This window comes from Chrysemys picta, chromosome 1 (assembly GCF_011386835.1).
Source record: "Chrysemys picta bellii isolate R12L10 chromosome 1, ASM1138683v2, whole genome shotgun sequence".
NCBI lineage: Eukaryota > Metazoa > Chordata > Testudines > Emydidae > Chrysemys > Chrysemys picta.
In genome coordinates, this window is record NC_088791.1 from 278,930,671 (window position 1) to 278,944,076 (window position 13,406).

General features: G+C 41.2%; 2 long non-coding RNA genes across 2 annotated transcripts in view; one reads left to right on the forward strand and one right to left on the reverse strand.

The window, feature by feature from the left end:
* LOC135980846 (uncharacterized) overlaps positions 1–7,763 on the reverse strand; it is an 80,055-nt gene extending 72,292 nt beyond the window's left edge. The window contains exon 1 of the long non-coding RNA XR_010597746.1: positions 7,647–7,763. This is a non-coding gene — a long non-coding RNA (uncharacterized LOC135980846). The remainder of the gene's footprint in view (positions 1–7,646) is intronic.
* A 429-nt stretch (positions 7,764–8,192) lies between these two features.
* On the forward strand, positions 8,193–12,799 carry LOC135980847 (uncharacterized). Its single transcript, XR_010597747.1, has 2 exons — positions 8,193–8,300; positions 10,042–12,799. It is a non-coding gene; the product is annotated as an uncharacterized LOC135980847 (long non-coding RNA).
* The last annotated feature ends 607 nt before the right edge of the window (positions 12,800–13,406 follow it).

Here is a 13,406-nt window from a genome sequence, read left to right on the forward strand (position 1 = left end):
ACAATAATGTAAATAATAATAATGATAGATCCTTATCCCATCTTGATAAGATACATTTCCAAAGGTCCAAAATTAGAACGGTATAGTGTCTATTCATTAGCTGCTTTATAAGAGTTCACTGTGACACAGTATATCATAAAAGGACATTATTGCAAGATGTAGAATTGGTCAAGATATAAGCCTCCATTTAAATCTATGAAACAGGCCTTGTAGAATGAATCAAGTTGGAAAACACCAGCAGTGACTGAAAGAGGTACCTGAAAGTGAAGTAAAAGGTAAATAAACAATATATTTCCTTTAAGCCATTTTCCTATATTGTTCTATTTTTAAAAGTTAACAGAAAACTAAAGAGTAAATGACTTACCCTAAAATATTAAACTTATATTGAAGAAAGGGAAAGGAATGAAATGTTAAATTGATTCTCTAGCTCAACTGGCCAACTACTGTGATGGTCTCCAAAAAGTGCATGATATTATTTATCCCATGTACTCCAATATCAATTTAATATGCAACATAATGTAGTGAAGTGATAATGTTATTAGTTATATCAAATTAGTGAAAAATACAGTAGTGTAAGATGCACTGAGTGGTGGTTTGGATTGGGATTTCAACCTCAGTAAATCTTAGTTTATGCTTCGCCTGAAGACAATGACAGTTAGATATGCCAAATCATACTGACTGATAGAATAGCTTTGTTCCTATCACCCAATAATATGGTAGGAATTTAATAAATGCATTTTGAAACTGTGGCCCATAATGTCTTTTCATTATTTCATTCACTGCTGACTAAAAGTAATGTAGGTGTAGTTGCCACTTTGACAGCATTTAATGTAACAATCTTACAGGAACTCTGAGGGTTTTTTTTACCTTATCAGATGACTTCTATTTTTTTTCCAGTACTTCGACTTTTTCTAGATATTTCACAGTGTAGATAAACAGGATAAGGCTTTTTCCCAAACAGTTGATAATATAATTTCAGACCACACATGAAGTTGCAACAAAATCCTGGATAGGTATTGAAATGAGGTCCCACTAATAACACTGGTAAATGATTCAACAAATCCCGCAGAATCTCAGAACGTAAGAGCAAGAGTTCATATTTCATATTTGCCTCCTAATGAATACTATACAAAAACTAAACTTCCTGAGCAAAAGATAGACCATATAAAAATAACCCCCTGAGGGAATAAATGCATGAGGGAATAAAGGATCAGAGGAATAAAAACAATTAAAAAATAGGGCTGTCCAGCAATTAAAAAAGCTAAACATGATTAATCGCACGATTAAAAAAATGAATCGTGATTAATAATGTAATTAATCACAGTATTAAATAATAAGAGAATACCATTTGTTTAATTATTTTTGGATGTTTTCTACATTTTCAGATATATTGATTTCTATTACAACACAGAATACAAAGTGTATAGTGCTCACTTTATATTTATTTTTATTACAAATATTTGCACTGTAAAAAACAAAAGAAATTGTATTTTTAATTCCCCTATTACAAGTACTGTAGTACAATCTCTTTATCATGAAAGTTGAATTTACAAATGTAGAATTATGTAAAAAAACAAAAACCATGAATTCAAAAATAAAACAATGTAAAACTTTAGAGCCTACAAGTCCATTCAGTTCTACGTCTTGTTCAGCCAATTGTTCAGACAAACAAGTTTATTTACATTTGCAGGAGATAATGCTGCCTGCTTCTTGTTTACAATATCATCTGAAAGTGAGAACAGGCGTTCACATGACACTGTTGTAGCCAGCATCACAACATATTTACATGTCAAATGCCCTAAAGATTCATATGTCCCTTCATGCTTCAACCACCATTCCAGAGGACATGCATCCATGCTGATGATGGGTTTTGCTCGATAATGTTCCAAAGCAGTGTGGACTGGCACTGGTTCATTTTCTTCATCTGAGTCAGATGCCACCAGCAGAACGTTGATTTATTTTTAGTGGTTCGGGTTCTGTAGTTTCTGCATTAGACTGTTGCTCTTTTAATACTGCTGATAGCATCTTCCATACCTTGTCCCTCTCAGATTTTGGAAGTCACTTCAGATTCTTAAACCTTGGGCCGAGTGCTATAGCTTTCTTTAGAAATACATTGGTATCCTCTTTGCGTTTTGTCAAATCTGCAGTGAAAGTGTTTGTAAAATGAACAACATGTGTTGAATCATTATCCGAGACTGCTATAACATGATATATATGGCACAATGCAGGTAAAGCAGAGCAGGGGACATACAGTTCTTCCCCAAGGGGTTCAGTCACAAATTAAATTAACGCATTTTTTTTAACGAATGTTATCAGCATGGAAGCATGTCTTCTGGAATGGTGGCCGAAGCATGAAGAGGCATATGAATGTTTAGCATATCTGGCACTTAAATACCTTGCCATGCCTGCTACAAAAGTGCCATGCGAACACCTATTCTCACTTTCTGGTGACATTGTAAATAATAATTTACATTAGGCTTTATGTTCCGTAAATGTAAACAAACTTGTTTTTTTGCGATTAGCTGAACAAGAAGTAGGACTTAGTGGACTTGTAGGCTCTAAAGCAGGGGTCGGCAACCTCTGGCACGCGGCTTGCCAGGGTAAACACCCTGGTGGGCCGGGCCAGCGTCAGCAGGTTCGGCTGATCGCGGCAGGTAAACTGCCACTGCTAATGGCCGCGGTTTGCCGCTCCACGCCAATGGGGGTGGCGGGAAGCCATGGCCAGCACATCCCTCAGCCCACGCCACTTCCCGCCACCCCCATTGGCTTGGAGCGGTGAACCGCGGCCAGTGGGAGCCGCGATCGGCTGAATCTGCGGATGCGGCAGGTAAAAAAACTGGCCCAGCCTGCCAGGGAGCCTACCCTGGCGAGCCACGTGCCAGAGGTTGCCGACCCCTGCTCTAAAGTTTTACATTGTTTTGTTTTTGAGTGCAGTTACGTAATAAAAAAACTACATTTGTAAGTTGCACTTTCACGATAGAGATAGCACTGCAGTACTTGTATGAGGTGAAATGAAAAATTCTCTTTTGTTTATAATTTTTAGAGTGAAGCTATTTGTAAATCAAAAATAATAATATAAAGTGAGCAGTGTACGCTTTGTATTCTGTGTTGTAATTGAAACCAATTACATATTTGAAAATGTAAAAAAAAATCCAAAAATATTTAATAAATTTAACTTGGTATTCTATTGCTTAATGGTATGATTAAAACTGCAATTAATCATGATTAATTTTGTTAATCACGATTAATTTTTTAAGTTAATCACGTGAGTTAACTGCGATTAATCAACAGCCCTAAAAACAAACAACAAAGTTTAATTACAGTTCTTAACCATAAAGAAAATTTTAATCCTCCATAAAATAATTAAAAAAAATATTTAAAGAAAAAGATATGTATCTAGTACAGGGGTCGGCAACCTCTGGCACGTGGCTCGCCAGTGTAAGCACCCTGGCGGGCCGGGCCAGTTTGTTTACCTGCCACATCGGCAGGTTCGGCCGATCGCAGCTCCCACTGGCTGCAGTTCACTGTCCCAGGCCAATGGGGGCGGCGGGAAGCTGCGGCCAGCACATCCCTCACCCGCGCCGCTTCCCGCCGCCCCCATTGGCCTGGGACGGTGAACCGCAGCCAGTGGGAGCCGCGATTGGCCGAACCAGCCGACGTGGCAGGTAAACAAACTGGCCCGGCCTGCCAGGGTGCTTACCCTGGCGAGCCGCGTGCCAGAGGTTGACGACCCTTGATCTAGTAGATAAAAGAATTATGATTAATAAACAGTATGGGTTTGTAAAGAGCAAATCTTGTAAGACATGCTTGATCTGCTTTTTTACTAAATGCAGTAGATGTAATACACTCTTTATAAATTTCAGAGTAGCAGCCGTGTTAGTCTGTATCCACAAAAAGAAGAACAGGAGTACTTGTGGCACCTTAGAGACTAACAAATTTATTAGAGCATAAGCTTTCGTGGACTACAGCCCACTTCTTCGGATGCATATAGAATGAAACATATATTGAGGAGATATATATACACACATACAGAGAGCATAAACAGGTGGGAGTTGTCTTACCAACGCAGAGAGGCCAATTAATTAAGAGAAAAAAAAAAACTTTTGAAGTGATAATCAAGCTAGCCCAGTACAGACAGTTTGATAAGAAGTGTGAGAATACTTACAAGGGGAGATAGATTCAATGTTTGTAATGGCTCAGCCATTCCCAGTCCTTATTCAAACCGGAGTTGATTGTGTCTAGTTTGCATATCAATTCTAGCTCAGCAGTCTCTCATTGGAGTCTGTTTTTGAAGTTTTTCTGTTGTAATATAGCCACCCGCAGGTTTGTCACTGAATGACCAGACAGGTTAAAGTGTTCTCCCACTGGTTTTTGAGTATTTTGATTCCTGATGTCAGATTTGTGTCCATTAATTCTTTTGCGTAGAGACTGTCCAGTTTGGCCAATGTACATGGCAGAGGGGCATTGATGGCACATGATGGCATATATCACATTGGTAGATGTGCAGGTGAACGAGCCCCTGATGGTATGGCTGATGTGATTAGGTCCTATGATGATGTCACTTGAATAGATATGTGGACAGAGTTGGCATCGGGGTTTGTTACAAGGATAGGTTCCTGGGTTAGTGGTTTTGTTCAGTGATGTGTGGTTGCTGGTGAGTATTTGCTTTAGGTTGGGGGGTTGTCTGTAAGCGAGGACAGGTCTGTCTCCCAAGATCTGTGAGAGTAAAGGATCATCTTTCAGGATATGTTGTAGATCTCTGATGATGCGCTGGAGAGGTTTTAGTTGGGGGCTGAAGGTGACAGCTAGTGGTGTTCTGTTATTTTCTTTGTTGGGCCTGTCTTGTAGGAGGTGACTTCTGGGTACTCGTCTGGCTCTGTCAATCTGTTTTTTCACTTCAGCAGGTGGGTATTGTAGTTTTAAGAACGCTTGATAGAGATCTTGTAGGTGCTTGTCTCTATAGGACCTAATCACATCAGCCATACCATCAGGGGCTCGTTCACCTGCACATCTACCAATGTGATATATGCCATCATGTGCCAGCAATGCCCCTCTGCCATGTACATTGGCCAAACTGGACAGTCTCTACGCAAAAGAATTAATGGACACAAATCTGACATCAGGAATCAAAATACTCAAAAACCAGTGGGAGAACACTTTAACCTGTCTGGTCATTCAGTGACAGACCTGCGGGTGGCTATATTACAACAGAAAAACTTCAAAAACAGACTCCAACGAGAGACTGCTGAGCTAGAATTGATATGCAAACTAGACACAATCAACTCCGGTTTGAATAAGGACTGGGAATGGCTGAGCCATTACAAACATTGAATCTATCTCCCCTTGTAAGTATTCTCACACTTCTTATCAAACTGTCTGTACTGGGCTAGCTTGATTATCACTTCAAAAGGTTTTTTTTTCTCTTAATTAATTGGCCTCTCTGAGTTGGTAAGACAACTCCCACCTGTTTATGCTCTCTGTATGTGTGTATATATATCTCCTCAATATATGTTCCATTCTATATGCATCCAAAGAAGTGGGCTGTAGTCCACGAAAGCTTATGCTCTAATAAATTTGTTAGTCTCTAAGGTGCCACAAGTACTCCTGTTACTCTTTACAAAAGCATCTGATAATAGTCTTGTCAAATATTATTTGAAAAATTAATTCAAATTGCCTTAGAGATCAACACTGTCAAATAGATTGAAAACTATCTGAGGAACCATAAAAAAAGGATAATGAAAACAAGGAATATATCAAGATTGGGGTATGTGGTGCTAAATTAGCAGCTTTATTAATGCTCTAGAAGAGAGAAAAAATGGACCATTACATGCAATTAAAAATTATTCTAAACTGGGAGGTATCTCAAACACAGGTAGAGGACAGAGGAAAAAATAAACAATGACCAGGAGGTTAGAATGGGCCAGTAAAAATGAAAGGAGATTCAACCTGGAAACATAAAAACTAACATCTGCAGGGAATAGACCAAAACACAGATATTCAAAGGATGAAGTAGGAATGCAGTAGTGGTGTAAAAAAACTATGGGTGATAGTGGACAGTAATTTTTATATTAGCTTGCAATGTGACAAGGCAACAAAAGAAGCATATATGATTTTGGGCTATACATAGAGTGGTATAAAGTCACAAAGGGAGAAGAGACTGGTTCTATTTAAAATGGTTTGTAAAGACCACTCCATATATAATGAATATAGTAGCTGGCACTGGGAGACAGTGCTAAGTGTAATAGGTAATGATATTTGTGTGCTGCCTGCCTTGGAAGGGCTGCCTACTGAGGAGATAGGAACACAGGTAAATTGGAATTTGCCAGATGAAGAACCAAGTGAAAAATGAGTAACAACTAACTAAAGACCTCTGGATTTATTGTAAAAGACTAAGCTATTACAAATGTATGGAGGTGATAGAGAGTGGGGTTGGTTGAAATAATGTATAACAAGTTTTCCAAAAAAAAATTCACCCAGATTTTGCTATTTTGAAACCAAAAGCTAAGGCAGTTCAAAGTCCCATTTTATCCAAAATTATTTTGAAGGTTATGTGTTTGGTGATTTTTTGGTCTCAACTGTGTTGCAGGATATTTTAGCAGCTTTCCTCAAATTCTCTTTCCTCAAATTCAAATCTCTCCAATAATCATATCTTTTATTCTTATTAGCATTGCCAGCAACAGCAAATCTACAGAGGCTGGTTCTTTAGTATGGCTGGTCAAAAATGAAACATCACATATAAAAATGCTGGGGACTGAACTCTGCCTCATATTGCTTCACAAGGAATTTCATTTGAGCTTTTGATGACAAAATTTTGCCCTTACAGCTTAGTATTCCTTTAAAAAAAGTATTTTAAGTCAGATCTATAATAAATGCAATGCTTCACACCTGTGTGTTAGCACATCCAAATATGATGGTAGAGTAGATTTGCTTCGTGAAGTCCTGAAATAAATACATTCAAATAGATCTCATTCAATGAAGGCTGTCTCAGACAAGGACCTATAATTTTACTACAAGATCAAACTATAGAATCTTCGATCTGAAGGAACAGTACAACATTTCCTTTCCTTAAATCTGGGAGTTCTGTAAGTGCAACCTTTCAGAATTAACACTAGCAGCTAAATCACAGCTCATAATTTCATTCATGAGTTCAGTTTCAAGTCAGATGCTATCCCATTGATGTCTAACTTCAAAAAGTTTAACTAGAATTAGGTAGTAACTTAAAAAGATTAGATGATATCACATAGTATCATGCAGGCTTGACAATAAATAGCCTTATGAGTCTTGAACCAAAAGTGCAGAAGCCAATGTCACAACTACAAAAATAGTGAGGCAATGAAAAAGAGAAAGCTGTGCTGCAAAATTGCTTACCAGAACTCAGTGCACATCATCAGCCTAATACCCTTGAAAAGCTCCTCTAATGCTTTTACAGTTTCTTGTGAGAAAACGCTAACACTGTAACTCATGGCCAGCCCCTCTCCACCCTCCACAAAGACTCTCTCATGGAGGTTACACCACAGGGTGAAGCCACGGGAGCTACTCCAAAATACGGGAGATCCCATGGGCCCCTAGAGACCCTGGATCTCTTACCAACTCTAGCCCCTGGCAGTCATCTACTCCCAGGGGTGAAAGTAATATTAAATTCTTACCGGTACGGTGTAGGAATGTGTTGCTCCCTAATCACAAGCCTTGAAGAACGGCAAACTGTTCCCTTGGCAATGGGGCAGGGGTGACCTTGTTCTAGCGCCTATGTTTGGGAAACTTATTTGGCTGATTTGATTGTTTCCTCGCAGCTGGCATTCACGCGCTCAAGAGATGGGTTTGTTATCTTATGTGCATGTATACTGCCTGGCCTTTTTATGCGCAGGAATGTAACCACTAAGAAGTGTTGTAAACAAAGTAAGTAAAGAATAAAAGCCCCAGGAAAAGTTCCTGGAGGTAGAGGGGCTTTTCGGCTACCACAGACCTGGCGTTCTGTTTCCTTTCCTGCGTCGTCACCACAGCTGGTGACCCCGACGTGATAACCCCCTACTCACCGGCTGGATATGCCGAGCGCGCCCGCGGCTGTTTGCCGCCCCTTATTCGTGAGTATGGGGGGCGAACTTTCCAGTGCCCAGAAGGAGCACACAAGAGAGTTCAAGATTACACGGCAGCGATCATGCATCGTTGTCCCGGTCGCTCATATTGAGGACCCCCTAAGGGAAATAGATCGCCAGTGCCCCTGGTATCCGGACTGTGGGTCGGTATGGCTTCTTGACTGGAAAACAGGTTGGAAACTTTGAGGGCATAGAGGAAGGAAAGGAGTAAGTAATTATAGGCATGGGGATTTCAAATCCCCAGGATGATAATTGGAATGGTAAAATGTGTATGAGACAGAGTTTTTGTACCAAGGTGCAAAGCTCTCCTTTATTCTGCAGAATAAAGCAACTCCTCCTTATCCCTGTCTGGCTGTTATTGGCTCTCAGCTAGGTGGACCCGATATTTCGGTAACAGTTTCTGGTGACTCCGCCGGGACTCTCCTGGCTGCGGCGAACTGGGAACGGCGCCAACGGGGTGTTTCGCCCCTTTTCTCTGCTTCACCGCAGCCCCTGGGGTTCGTGCTCCGATAAGGTGAGTCCTAATAGGATAAGGAGACACTCTCTGGTAAAACCCTCTAAGGATAGCTCTTTGAATTATATGTTAAGTAAATGGCCTTTACCCGGTGTTCAAAAAGAAATAGTTACACCTTGTGTAGAAATTGATGTGGCTAGTGTTGTGGAAATTGAATTGTGGAGAACATGTGCAGTATATATTGTAGTAGAGGTATAAGAAATGCAAACCTACCAATATAGGTTGTGTTGTCTTGTTCAGATCACTGTGTGTTTGAAAGCAGGAGTTAGAAGTAAAAGGCAATCAAAAGTCCGGGAAAGTTAATTGTGTCCCTTTTTAAGTAAGAATCTTTAAGCCGTGGATAGCTTTGGATCTGGAAGCAAGCCAGAAAGCATCTGTATTAATGCAATTTTCTAACTAATAAGGTAGTAGCCACTGAAACCTGGGCTGCATATGAAACAAATACAAGGAAATATGTGGTAATTCCTCTGTTTTGCCTAAAATCAACAAGAGTATGTGTAATAAAGTAAATATTTTAAGTAATGACTGACTGCCCAGAAGGGGTAGACCTCGGTTCTTTTGTCTTTCAGATCATCAGAGAAAACGGATGCCAGCTGAATAGCATTCGATGTACCATGCATTTACTGGTACAATAGGAATTATTTTTGTGTTCTTTGTCCTGTCTTGTGATGTTTGTCTTGTGGCCAGAATTGTTGGATTTAATATTTTCATAGGACAGTCTAGCTCAAATTTAAATAGAAGGGTTAAATCAAAAAGCAGATACTTGTTTTATTCAACTTGGAATACAAAGTGTTTGGATAAATCAGGAAAATGTGATATACTAAAGTCTGATATATTTGCTTAAGTAAGAAAAAGAAACTTCATTGGCCAGATTTTTTAATTGAAAAATTGTTGTTAAAATTTGCATACCAACAGTCTTTGGAAACAAGGACATGGAAGGTTAACCCACTCCCCATATTGCCCATGGGATCCTTCTGGCTACCTCAGATTTCTAGCCAGAGGGCTGGGGAGGGAGGAAAGCGATTGGACACCAGAGGTTGTACCAAGTGGACTCCTCAAAAGTGGGTGTGCTTGTCCCGGTTTGTTGCTCCAAAGCTCTGTAATAAAGTTATTTTACTGGAAGAGTGTACATGGCATACATTGAATAATAAGACTAATGTACTGTATAATGGCAATGTGTATGCGTTCATTGTTGGAAAAAAGTGTATAAGTGAAGAGTGAAAGTTTCCTTTGTAGGTTAAAAGAAGCCGAGAAAGGGAGAAGAGGAAAAAGCACGGAATGAGTTAACTGAGGAAAAAATAGCTAGCAAGCTCAGTCCAAAGATAAGACCTGGCTGACAGCCACGAAAAGGGGGGGCCTGAATGTGCCCCAGCAACTGAGATCTGCAAAACACTGCCAGGCACTAATGAAATGTGTTAGGTTTTTTTTTCACAGATAAAAGAAGTGCTACCCAAAGACCCTAGCAGCCCTGCCATTTATTGAAACAAGGAAACTGAGTCTATGTAAAGTCCATCAACGAAAGACTGCTTTGGCTCCACACTGGAAAGGCCCTTTCCAAGTCCTGTTAACCACCAACACTGCTGTGAAGTGCCAAGGACTGCCCACCTGGACCCATGCTTCTCACTGCAAAAAGACCCCTCCACCTGGAAAGGATTCTCCAGCTGCTAATCAGCCTATTTCTCCTGCTAGCTCTGCTGTGCCTCCTGGACAGCAGGGAAGGAGAACAAGGTGAAGTGCTAGTAACCTCTCCCTTGTCCACTGACAGACCTACTGTGCCTCTGGATTTTTCTAGAAGAAGCAAAACCATTACAGGGTGATGTGCTAGTAACCTTTCCCCTGTATGATGCTAAACCACACTGTTTCAAGAGAAGAGAAGAAGGAATACTCGCTTCATTGAAACCACAAAGTCCAGGAATTCCTGACTACAAGAGCCATTAAGAACTGACCCTGGTGAAGAAACAAAGAATTATACACTAGCAGGAAGAAACTTGTGGAACCCATTCTTGGGAACGTGGTATTGATTAGATTTTAAGGTTTATTCTACAGGCTGCGCCCTGTGTTTTGGATAAGTCCTTCAGTATGTATTGCCCCCCCTAATTAGATTTTAAATGATAAGTGCCAAAAGCACCTTGTTGCTATTGCCCCTGCCATCTCCTCCATCACACTATTACCCCTGTAACACATCCAAATACAGACAATGCTATATATTTGATAAAACCAATGGCCAAGGCCTTCACACTTTAGTGACCAGCGAACCCCAAGAATTAATAATTGCAATTGATGGGCTCTATAGCGAATGTTCCTGGAATTTGCACTGTGTTAAATGAGAGAGGCCCTTATTGTTATTTAGTCACCCAATTAGTGAACCATTAAACGAAAACCCCGATACAGGCTGGAGTTGGTGAGTTACATGTTATCTCCGCCCTTAGTTCAATAACCCAGAAGTTGCTAACAGAGATGGTATTGAATATCACTGAGGCTGGGAAGGCATTGCAGTGGGATCTAGCATGTTCAGACATTCAGGATTTCCGGAATGACTAGCTAATGGCCATTTGAAATGATCTAGAGCATCAGGCTTGGCCCACTGCCCTTACAGACACATCAGGAGTACCATCTGATCTGTGGCCATGGAGACATACTTGGAGACTTTCTGGGTGGAAGTGCGGACGTTCTCAATGCTCCTTCCAAGCATATGGACCGGTTGAGGGGGTGTGGGCTCCCACATACCGAATCCTGCCGGGTCCATAGGGAGGATGCATGTGGGATTGGGTAATTTACCAAGACATCTGGGAAATTACCCTTTAATTGGACTAGTTTAGTACCTGATAGATTTCAGAATTTGTTTTCACTGTTACCAGAGATTCAGAAAATCTCTGAAGTACAAGGGCAAATTCACATGCTTTAAAATATATATTAAGTTGAAAAGTATGCTTTCCAGACAGCTTATAGAGTATCCATTTTATGTACTAAGTAGGATGTATTGTGCTTTATGATTAAGATTGTACAACAGCCCCATTATATTATTGCTATGGGAATGTTATTGCTTGTGTTGCTATTAGTTAGCTTAGGATTATGTTATCATTGTTGTAAAAGACGTAATAATAGTAATACCTTTCATGTTTATGCTAATCATGCATTGTCATTACATCCAATCAGAACCCCTAAGATTGAAGCATCTGATGTAGAATTTGAAGTCCAGGGCTTAATGCAAATAGAGATTTAAGAATGTTTGTTGTACTAGAAGTACAAAAGGGGGGGGGGGGTCGTGGAAGCAGAGAAAGAACTGTCAGAAAAGAACTGCTATGCATGACAGTTTGTTAGCAAGAGTCAGGCTAACTGTAACCCTGATAACACGAGATTTGTAGAAGCGAGGATTGTGTGAGGCGGGTGAGAAAGTACTGTGTGAGAAGTTATTGTGACCTTGTATAGATAAGGTGTAGAAGACCTTGTGTAGATAAGGTCTAGAAAATATTGTATGTTGGCAAGAGTCAAAACAAGTAAGGAATTAAGATATCAAGATGGCCTATGTATAACAAAATGCAGCTGTCCCTCATTATTTTTGTAATGAAAGGTATAAATGCAAAGTTTGTTAAGTACCTGTCTTGTTCCTGTTTGCAAACCATTCAATTTGCAATAATAGAGTATTGATTAGGTACAGCTTTATACCCCCTTTGTAGCAAATTATGCTAATAATACTTGTGCCAAAGTAGTTAATTGTTTTACTTACAAACCCCATGGGGGGTGTTTGGCAACTGGTCAAGCCTTATGGGATTGGCGTTTTGCTTTGCTGTTTTGTTTAATGTATACCCAATCTAGTGACATTGTGTATGCTACCCTGCGAAGGTGCTTTGTCTAAACACCGCATATATAATAAAATAGGGGGGGATGTAGGAATGTGTTGCTCCCTAATCACAAGCCTTGAAGAACGGCAAACTGTTCCCTTGGCAATGAGGCAGGAGTGACCTTGTTCTAGCGCCTATGTTTGGGAAACTTATTTGGCTGATTTGATTGTTTCCTCGCAGCTGGCATTCACGCGCTCAAGAGATGGGTTTGTTATCTTATGTGCATGTATACTGCCTGGCCTTTTTATGCGCAGGAATGTAACCACTAAGAAGTGTTGTAAACAAAGTAAGTAAAGAATAAAAGCCCCAGGAAAAGTTCCTGGAGGTAGAGGGGCTTTTCGGCTACCACAGACCTGGCGTTCTGTTTCCTTTCCTGCGTCGTCACCACAGTACGGGGGCTGGCTCTGGCCCCTGGAAGGGGCGGGGCCTCAAGTGGAAGGAGCAGGGCTGGGGGGTCAGCCTCCCCCAGCCAGCCTATCCACGCTGCCTAGCCCCCACCGCCCAGGATTCCGGCAGTGATTTAAAAGGGCCTGGGGTTCTGGTTGCTGCTGCGTTAGCAGTGGCGGCAGCCGGGAGCGCCGGGCCCTTTTAAATCGCCGGCCCCAGGCCAGTTGCCCCTTTTGCCCCCACCAGTCGGCGGCTCGGGGGGCAAAAGCAGCAGCACTTTAACATCATTGCCCCTTTTGCCTCCCTTGTTGGCGGCCCTACTGGTAGGGTCCCTACTGGCAGGGCCACCAACGGGGGCGGGGGGGAGGGACCGCAATGTTAAAACGCTTCCATGGCAGCGCATTAAGGAGGGTCCTTTGCCACGGTAGCACTTTAAGGATTCTACTTAAAGCACTGCCGCGGCAGCGCTTTAACATGGGCTGCGTATGGGCCGGTATTGGCTTCTTACTGGTATGCCGTACCAGCCCGTACCGTCTCACTTTCAGTCCTGTCTACCCCCTAACTGTATGG